The sequence below is a fragment of the Platalea leucorodia genome (genome assembly GCF_965183815.1).
Source record: "Platalea leucorodia genome assembly, chromosome: 11".
NCBI classification, from domain to species: Eukaryota; Metazoa; Chordata; class Aves; order Pelecaniformes; family Threskiornithidae; genus Platalea; species Platalea leucorodia.
The window spans coordinates 12,143,456-12,154,309 of NC_138833.1; positions in this window are offsets into that span (position 1 = coordinate 12,143,456).

Consider the following 10,854-nt stretch of genomic DNA (forward strand, 5'->3'; position numbering starts at 1 on the left):
AATGAATAAGAAAAAAAAAATTCTATCCAATATTTTGGCAACGCAACAAGAGGCTGGCTTTCCTCACATAATTAGCTTTAACAAAGTATTGTTAATCTGATTTCTGATTAATAGACTATTTAATCTTATAGCAGTCTGACAAGACTCTGAGCTGCCTCTGGTTTAAGTTTCCACCAAAAAAGCTAAGATTTCTAACAGTTTTAACTGTTAACTGTTAAAACTGAGATGTTTTAACATTAGATTTTCTTATTATTTTCATTGTTCTTCACAAGAGCTCTAAAGATCACATTCTCTGAATTCACTGAACTTTTAAGCCTTTCTTTAAATTGGAAGCCAGAGGAAAAGCTAGGGGTTTTTTTCCTCTTCCTAATTCCTCGTACAGAGAAGTCACTGGTATGACTAATTGGGGGGAGGAGGGGTGCCCAGAAACCTTACAAGCTCTGCACATTTTAGAGCTGCTGGTCGGCTGGCAGAAAGTATCAGCTTTGTGGGCTGCTGTGATGCCCTGGGGCGTTTGGTGGCTAATGGTCTCCCCCTAGAAGTGCTTCTCGGGTTGGATTTAGTGACGATGAGGAGGGGAATATAATGCGTAACAACAGCAAAGCAGCCCAACCGCTTTTTCAGGACTTGTGTGGCCATTTGGGTTTCAGAGCTGTTAATGTAACCTGGCATGTTAAATCAGACATGATCAACACTGTAAAAGAGCCAAGCGTACCAACAGTACAGATGGGTGGCAGATAATGAAAGCAGCCATGGCTGAGCAGTGTAAAACTGCTGATCAAATCACGTTAATATATGGGACTTACATTTCTGAAAATCAGTATTTGAATACCAGGATGAAAACAGGTAACTCTGTATTCACTGTAGGTGCCAAACCTTTATAAAGAAGTTTTCAGCAGCTTTCTTGTGTCCTGCCCTGGCTGCCTTAAATTTTCTTTCGGCATGATTTTTCCACTGCCTTGTGCCCCCTGTAACAATTGGTGACTCCATAAAGTGGGTTTCCCCAGCCGCGGTATTCTATGTCTGTTCTCTTACCCTGTTAAGACTCTTTCCCATAGCAGTGTCTGGGCTGGATTATCTACTCCCACTCCAGCTGCAAAGTCTTGACTAGCTTTAAAATTCAGAGGAGTTTCAAAAAAGTGCAAGAACTTGGCAGCTCTGGGCTATTCGTAAAGACGACTGTTAATTTGAAGGATTTGTTTCAATTTTCTCAGCCTGAAGTAATGATAACAGCAGTGTTCTTGTATCTGGTATATTGCTGGGACAGCGGTGAGATTTTTAGCATTTGAGAAGAGGCTTCCTGGTGCAGTTCCCTGCTCTGAGAGCACAGATCTGATGGCATGAATGACACTCCCGTTGTAGGTTAGACAGCCTTTATATCTGTGTGCTCACTCGCCCTTCAGAGTTGGGTGCAGAAGTCCACTTGTTATCTCCAGGCTTCCTTTGTGCAAGCAGTAGGTTGGTTATGTAGTAAACTTTAACAGATTTGCTAAATAAAAATGTAGTTGATGGGTTGTACTATGACCCACCAGGAGAGAGGCAGCAGTGTAAGTTCTCCTCCAGATTCCACCTGCTAACAACGCTTGAGACGTGGAGCATCCTCAATAAATGCTTTCTGTACAGCTGTATGATAAGAAGAAAAGATTAGGGTTAGAGGTCTCATTTCATGCTGATAGAGCGCATGGATCAAAACCCCGATGTGGTGAGTATCCCACACGATCTGCTGAAGCAGTGGGAATACCCGGTTACTTACCACGCACTGGACTCCAGCCGACAATAAAAGCCAGGATCTCTTAATTGTCAAATCTCATCAAAACGCCGCCCTGCTACTCCAAAACAACAGCAACAAACCTGAGGTGACCTCACCTCTCTTACACATCGGATTGGCAAATGAAATGCTTATGACTTTTTTTACCTCCACTCTCTACCTTATTTATCAAATATGTTTTCAGATGCAGATTTGGGAATACCCTGTGTTTACTTTTAAGTGTGCTTGGTAAGATTTGTTTTCTTAAGAGCTGATCCAAGAACTGAACAAATCAGCTCCTGAGCCAGTCTATAGAAGGAGATGGCTAGGGTCAGTTTAATGGTTTCCATGATTAAAGTACACTCTGCTAAGTAAATACAGGGAGGAATTATATATTATTTGACTAGCTGCTAATTACGGTGAGCTTTTCCTGACTGCATTTCCTTTACAAAAGATGAAAGTCAGATCCCTCAAAATTTTCTCATTTAGTTCCTTTGGAGAAAATGGTCTGGTAAATAAAACAAGTATTACTGCTCTAGTTTGTATCATGCTTCTTTTGCATGCTAATCCAAAGTTCCCCTGAGATAATTTGACAAGAAGGCCATTAATGCAAATTTAAGCGTGACCTAGAAAGGATTTATTTTTCATGTACCACGTTGATTGTCTGCTATTGTTATTTGTTTTCTTTGTTTTAAACTGCCTAGTGTTTCGGGGTTGCCTCGCCTTCTTTTTCTTTCCTCCTTTTTTTTTTTTTTTTTTTAATAATCCCATGACCATAGCAGCATAATTCACCCCAACAGAAATACATTGCTTTCAGATAAAAAGCTTGAGTAAGATATGAAAATGTTCCATGTAAAGAATGGAGTTTTTCCAACAAATGCCAGCTATAGTTTGGAAAAACTGTCTTCATAGGCAATTAAGAAAAGTTAACTTTTAATTTCTTTTATTTCACTGGAGAGCTTGTGTGCAAATTTGCATTATAGATACCTGAGGAAATTTGCATTATAGATACCTGAGCCTTCCCAACAGATGTGGTCTCAAAGCCCTCCATTGTCCAGCCGTGCCAACTGGCCAGCAGAATTAAGTAAATACTAACAAACCCAAAACTATTGCAGATAGTAGGATTAAACATTCTTTTTTCAATTGCTCAATTTTGTTTCTGTAATTTCTAGGCGTATCATAATTTTGGGGGACTCTGATGTTCACCTGAGATATCTAATGTAGAAACAAGCAAGGAACAAAACCAAGCACTTGAGAATCTCAACACTTCTGGGGTTGGTTATACCTTGTAAAGAATAAAAAGGTTCCAGTTACCTGCCTCCCTTTAGCCCTTTGCAGGTCACTTTAGAGCTCTTACTATTTTTGCAATTTAATATATGTGGAAATAAAGCATGTCACCTTTCCCAAAGGTATCTCAGCTCTGTGCCATCTTCCTTCACTAAGCCCTCCAAAAATATGCCATTGCACATAGTCAGGAGAAATCAATATAGCTGGTTTCCAGTTAAGATGTGGCCTGTTAGTATGTGTTGGTAAAATCCCCTCTGTCTGAGCCCATGCATTTTTTCCCCTTTGGACTGCTAATGGCAGAAGAAAAACGGTTACTTTCCTTTTAGCTGCTGAGTGTGCGGGGATATTGCTGATGGTGGCACTGAGAATGCACGGAAGGGCGCACACACAATTCGCTTCTGGGTTAGTTAATATTTTTCCCTTTCAGGTCGATACGTCTGCTTTATATTTGGCTGAAGAGAATGCAAAATACTTCCTCGTGTGGTGCAATGGGGACAGTGAGCAGTCCTGAGGCAGAGGGAAGTTAAATGACTTGAGGTTACGGAGTCATTGAAGCAAAGGCAGATGGAGGTGGGAGTCCCGCTGGAGCCAGGGCTGTGCTGCCAACGCTCCCGCTCCTGCCCTGCCCGGGGAGCCGCGCCGGGAGCGGTGCCGCCAGGCAACGAGCTCTTGCTGACACCGTGCCAGCTTCTGCCGCCGGAAAACGCATCCAGTGTCCAGCCTGCTTGACCCCCTGTCTGCGTAACTTGTTTTGCCATTTGTCACTGCCAAATGTTTCTTTATTCTGCCTCAGTCACTTGGTTTGCCACTCATTTGACTCCCTGCATAATTAACTTTGCCAGCCAATTGACTCGCTGTGTAATTATCTTTGCCAGTCGCTTTGGTCTCTGCATATTAATCACGGTGTCTAACGGGCCTCAGGGCAGGTTGCAGCTCGGTGGGGCCAGCAGCAGGTGCCGGCCAGCCCTCGCACCCACTGGGCACTGCCCGGCACGGGGGGAGAGCCCACGGGCCGCCGGCGCAGGCGAGGCTGCGCTGGGCTGGGACCGCAGCACGGCCAGGACAGCTGCAGAGACACGCCGCCACTTGCTGCTTCTTTTCTCTGACCTGAATTTAACTCCGTTTCCCAGCAGTGCCCCCCTCCAGCCCTGCCCCTCCTCATTTAATTGCTCTCATTTCATATTGCGTCCGTCTGCCTTTGTCGGCTTCTCTGACACGCTTCCTTGTGTGCTTTACTGCACTCTGGTTGTGCAGAACGGCCCTTCGCTCCCCAAACGATCTGCAAGGCATCCACAAATTCTTTGTTCAGCTTCAACCAGGGGGCTGTTTTTGCAGGATGCGTTGGAAAAATTATCTGACTTAGAGTGACAAGTGTGAAGAGCAGTTGCAGACAGTTTATACATCCTCCTCATGGAAAATAAACCTGTTAGTGTATGCCATATGCTACAAAGAAGTGGCTCTCGGCCACGCAGCTGAAACACTAGATCCCTTCCTTGACTCTTTGTCTGCTTGTCTATTTGTCTTCAAAGCAGGAGCCCCTTACAGCTGACACTTCTCCTTCTGTCCTGTTTGCCAAATAGCTGTGGACTTTGTAAATAATGTAGACAAAAGTTTTGGATGTTGTCGGGAATAAATAACATCATGCGTAGATTCATCATCTATCGCAGAATAACATACTTTGGAAACTGATCTTGCCTGCCTGCCTGCCTACCATTCGGGGAGGTTTGGTTTTCTCCTTTGGTGCACTTTGCCTTTAAAATCTCTCTAGCCTGTGCTTTGCTCTGCCCCTTCTGCCCAACTTCAGCCTAGTCCCTTTATTGCTTAATCAAATTTTGTACAACCCCATTCCCCGTTGGATACACTTCAGCTCTCAAAACACAATCCGGCACCAAAACCAAACAGACTTCCAATCTAATTTTCCCTGATGGTGTTTTCTAGTTTGTCTGGACAGATAAAATCTATTACTAGGATTTTGGCCTCTCTGTATCCTTTTATATTGACTGGTTATTTCATAGTCCAGTTATTCTCCTTGCTTAGAGGACCTATAACAAATTCTTGTAAAGAGCTTTTTAAAATCCTCTCCCATTGCTCGACGTTTTCATTTGTATGTAACCAACAATGTCTCGCAGAGCTTATTTTTCTGAAGTATCAAGGAAGATAAATCCTGAAATGCATTTCTGAGATACAAAGGCGCGAGTCTATACTGTGCAGTCAAGTGTGATGTTGTTATCTCACCTCATTTTGGCTGAGGTAGCTCCACAAACAGGAGCTTTCCAGCTTCTGCAGTTAGCATGGCACTAACAGGAGGTGCTTTTGCCCCACCGTCCAGCCCTGCGCAGCCGGGGCTGTGCTCAGCGCAGACTTGCTCAGCGCTCGCTCGTGGACCTCGACATGGTGCACCATTGGGTATGACTGATGGGAATATTTTGCTCATGTCAAGGGGAGGCAAGTATTCCCCCTCCTGCCAACTTGTCTTTCAGTCTCCAGCTTTTACATTCCCTGACATGTTCCTTGGAGAGCCTGAATTATTGTTGGTAGTGGTTTTGTTTTGCAAGAGTACGAGTTCTTTGGCTGACTAATGCACAGACAAATCGTCTGTCCTGGCTTGGTCTTCCCATAACTTCCGCATAACAAAAGGGAAAGGAGTGATCACATCTCAGCTGTCCTGCACTCTCACGCCTGCGTTTCAGTCTGGGTCAAGATAAGGATACTCTGCTGGGAAGAGATCTAAGGGTCACAGTCTGGAGTTTTTCTTCTGAAGTTTAACATTTTTTTTTATTCTTCAGAAAAAATGAGTTCATGTGTGAAGTATGACTGCTGTTTATTTTTTTTTTTTTCCTCCCCCTAAAGCGTCTCTACTCTGCCTCTCCCGACAGCTTTGAGCTGCGATAAACCCACTCAGAAATGCACCAAGAGCCAGTTCTGACTGGTGCGGACAGTGCGGCTGCCGGAATTCAGTTTCGGCACAGGAAGTGACGTGACTGGAGCAAATTCTTCAGCTTGACATTTAAGAGCAAATATAACATCATCGGTGGTTTGGCTGGGGCCGTTGTTTTGGACTAGGCTTGGGTCAGCGGGAAACACGGCAACAGAGGGGATGTACTAAGGCAGCCTCGTGTTGCCTGCTCAGCCGGAGGGAATCTGGGGGACAAGGGCACAGCTTTGCATTTTCCCCAGGTCAGGCCCGCCCTTTGCAGAAGTACAAACTCAAGGCTCCATGCACAGGGAACTCCAGCAGAAAGGAGGAAAGAAACACAATCCTTGCAACGAGCTCTAGCTAAAGATTAACCTTGCTGATTAATTGAATGCTGGGAATGAAAAATGTTAAAACAAATATACTAAAGAAAGGGGCTGTATTTTTCCTCTCTGTCTGCTGATGGAGGGCTGGGTTGCCACCTGTCTGGGCCAGCATGTTCGGATATTAAATAAACCCAGTCTCCTGTGATACAGTACAGAGAAGTTAATTCAGCTCTATTAGAAAAGTCTACAGCATAAAGAAAGCCAACAATAGCTTTGAGAGTGTGTCCTTCAAGTTATATTTCACACCCACCTAGTACATGGAGATAACAATGTTTACTATCACTTTGTAAGTATAACTCTCTGGATGATTAAATCAGTAAAGAAACGCAGCTGCCTGTTGTATTTCTGGTTTTTATTTATTCATCTTTCTGTAAAAGAGCCTAGGGTTTGTGATCCCTTCCTATGGGAGAAGCAGGAGTTGGTTCCCCTCTGGCGAAAGCCTGGCATGTGGGTCTGGCTGCCGTGCTGCAGCTGCGGAGACGTGGGGGCATGGACTACTGCTGCCAGGGGATTTCAGCTTCAGTGGTGGAGCAGGTTTGGTTCGGGACTCCTAGTTTAGCCTCTTCACTGTTGACTGAACCTCTGGAACATCATTCTAGGAAAAAGTGTTACCTGGAGTTGTCTCAGAGTGGGGATGTGAAACAGTGAAGAGCTGGTTACGGGCAGCTCGGGTCTGCTGTGCTGGGCTCCCTGCTGCGCAGCCCGAAGCAGCGGCAGGCCGCGGCAGGAGGGCCTGCCTCAGGGCGCAGCGCGGGCACCCGGGGGAGAGGCTGGGGAAATGCAGCGACCGCTCTTGCGGACAGGCCTGGTGTGGTAACGAGAGGTGCTCTGGGGAGGTGTCTCGGGAACTAACTTTACATTCAGGACCAAATGTTACTGCTAATCCACGTGGCGTTACGGATGGTGCTGGTGGGATGCCGGTTCAGAACAGAGCGTGCCGGGAAGGGACCCTTTGGCTGCAGGACACGCTGCCACAAGGGGTCAAAATGTTACTAAATCTCGATACCCTCCAAACTCGGCGCGAGATCTCTCTATTTACCAGAGCTGACCTGCAGTGATGACTGACTGCCAGAAACCAGGGAGAAAAAAGAGACAACAGTGGAGGAAGGGGGACAGGGATGCTGTTAGAAATCGTTGGCCTTTTAAGACCTCCTTTGAAGTCTCTCTATTATTGCAAAGATGAGCTTGCTATAAACTCCTGAATGGGTATACATGGCCTGAGATGCAAGAGAATGGGCCTGAGAGTTTTCTATTATCTGAGAGATTTCTGTCTTAATAAAAGCTTTCAGAGCCAGCATGAGAGTTGAGCTTTAAAACTATGCCCCTGTAGGAACAGAGTGTGTTCTGACAGAAAAGGCAAATAAATTGTTTTGCGATACAGTATTGGACACACAGAGTATTACTCTGCTGGTTCTCAAGTCACACAGACTCCATCACAGACAGCGAGCCTAAATGTCTTCTGTGGCAAAAATAAAAAACACTTTCTGTTCTCACTAAGAAAATACTTTGTTCCCACAAGGTAATACCTGGTCAAGGTGGCTGCTCTGTTCATCTTGCAGAGCTCGGCAGAGAGTTTTCTTCTCTGTGCTGCTGAGCCCTTTCTACTCTTGTGCACACATTTTTCTTTTAATTTTTCTTTTGACAGTATCTATTATCTCAACCTGTAAGTGTGAAATTAATGTTTACATAATTTGAACCAGTTAAAACTAATTAAAGTAAACTGCCACCTTCCAGGTTGGGCTGAAATGGAGAACGGTCCATGCCCCAATACACACACACCCCCCCGCCTGCCCGTCACACAGCAGGATTAAATGGCAACACATCACAATGTCAGGTTTGCCAAAGCTTCGCTACCCTGGTGCTCCTACATCCTGCAATTTCAGTCGTCGGATCAGAACTCTCTCCACATTCAAACCTGCGGTTCATGGAATAGATTTTGTACTTTCAGTTTTGCCACTACTTTATTTACTTTACTACTTTCTTTACTCACCACTTCTGGGTGGCGTCTCCTTCAGGGATGCTAGCCACAGCTTCCATTATTGGCTGCACCGTTTATCATAATTCCACATTATTTCCTTTTCTGTCAATGGCAATCACATAAGAGCAATAGATTATTTACCTCCTTTCAGTTTAAATATGACCTATATATTTCAGCCCAGCTTAATAGCTCTTATATTAGCAGTGCATTTCTGTTTGAAGATTTTAATTGGATGTATGTTCCAATAATTCCTACAACAATATTTATTTTTCTGCTCAAAAAAGGGATTCAATAAAGAGCCTGCCTTCATGTTTTACAGGTTTTTAAAGAGAAAGAATCTAATGAACAATTTTTGGTGTTACACTTTTTTTTTTTAAATCTGCAATTAAGGGAATGTAATTACTTTTCACCTTGTCTTCTATTTGCTTTTTGCACTCCACTTCTTCTGTGCTTGGGGTATGAATCATGTTTTATTTCATGACTGGAGAGCAGGCATGGGTGACTGCTGATTCTGTGTCTGGTCTATATTTTTGGTAGAGATACTCAGCTGCTACAAATCAACAAAGGAGTCAATGAAGGCAAGTTGGTTCAGATGGGTAAAGGATGTAACCTTTGATCTTCTGCAAAAGAAAGCCCTCGACCCTACTGCTTTGAAAAATCTAATTTAAAACAAAAAGTACATGACTGTCAATCAAACACATACTATCCTTCTCTTAGTGAGGGTTTGCTCTTGCAGGCTTTTTTCCTCCTCCTAGGAATGCAATCGACAGAATTCAGATAAAAAACGGATACCTACGAAAGACCCTTCAGCAAAATGTTTGTCTGGCAGTGTTAGAACTTGCCCCTGGATAATGAGTTAGATCCACCTTTATCATTCTCTTGCAACTCCCATGCAAGAGAGCAGCTGATTCCAGCGTTCACTGAAACGTACTGACAATTATCAGCCTGTATCTGCTCCTGCTGACAATTGATTTTACACTCGTGGAGCAGAGCGGGCTTGGGCCCATCTCTTGCAGGTTACCTGCCTACATACAATACTTCCTTTCAAACCTCATGCTGTATCACTGACGCAACTTTGTAGGCTCAGCTGAGCTTTCCCTTGAACCTGCTCTCTAATTAACCACTGCTTTAAGTTCTTATCAGCAGATTAACTTACTGCAGAAATGTTCTGCATTTCCATAGCTTCCAAGCCACATAGGAACATAGCTTCTGTCATCTTGCCACAACCTTGACGTTACTCAACATGTCAGCTGAAGTCTTAGAAGTTTTCCAGACCTTTTCATCTTTACTCCTCACTTAATATCGTTCCCTTCAAATAGATGTCATTGCACAAACAATTTTCCCTATGGGGATCTAAAGCAAGCTGGGTTGAGTAAAGACCCATTTCACAGATGGAGGAAAACATAAGAAAGATAAGGACTCTAAACATAAGCCTCCATTTAGGAGGACAATAAAGCCTGTGCTTAAATCCATTCCTGTTGTAATTACTGGTGTTACGAGACCTATAGAAACTACAGTCTTATTTGTACTTGCTGTTGTATGACTATATAATGAAGAGGAAGTTGTGCCCTGAAAGACTGCCTAGCAATGTAAGAATAAAGTCAACAGGGAGATCCAAGCAACAGACAGGAGTACAGAAAACTTGACAAAACCTTTATCTACAGAGGCATTCACTGGCCGAAACAAATTACCTGTTGAACAGCGCTGTGATTTCTGTGGGTATTGTGGCATATCCTCAGCCCAAAGCACATATTTAAGTCTAATTGAAGAAATTAAAGTTTAGCATGTGCTTCCGTGCTTTGCTGAATCAGGGCCATAATGCTGCCACCAGCCATTTTAATGTTGGATGGAGATGAGCTAAAGAACGTGTCTGGTATCAGTGAAATTCCTTAGCGGCTCCCAAATTGAGTACGTTGTGTCCAGCCAGAAGAACTGAAGCCCCTTTTTGTACTGTGAGTTTCAACTCTGATTAAACCATCTCAATATACATTCCCAAAGCCACTGATGTAATAGATTCCTTCCAGAGAAAACACTGCGTAAAGCAACGCTGCCAGGAAATGGGAGCCCTCACACTCGGTGCCTGTATTTATTGTAAATATCCTGACTGAAGTCTTTTGTGTGGTAGCTTGAGAAGCAGCTTGTTGTTGTCACCCTCCTCAACTGCACCATTGTCCAAGTCTGGGAAGAAATTGGGATCTCATCTGTAGTGAAAAAAATCCACCTTAGAAAAAGAGATGAAATACAGTAAGGGCAAAAATAGCCTGAAAATGGGTTTGTAGTGAGAAAGCAAGTTTCCTGGAGGTCTTGTCAAAATAATCTTCATCAACAAAGGACTCTTAAATGCCATGGGATTTTAGCCTTTTTTTTCCTGTAATAGTAGATTCAATACATCAATGCTCATTTTCCAAAAGTGACGCTCTCCCTGACCCTATGGTCACAACATCACCCTCGGCCCCTCGCTTCAAACAAATTTAGCAGCTTTGCAGCTTTCTGTGGAAGAAGCCAGCTCACCTCCCTCTTGGGCATTTCCCAGAAGCAGCAA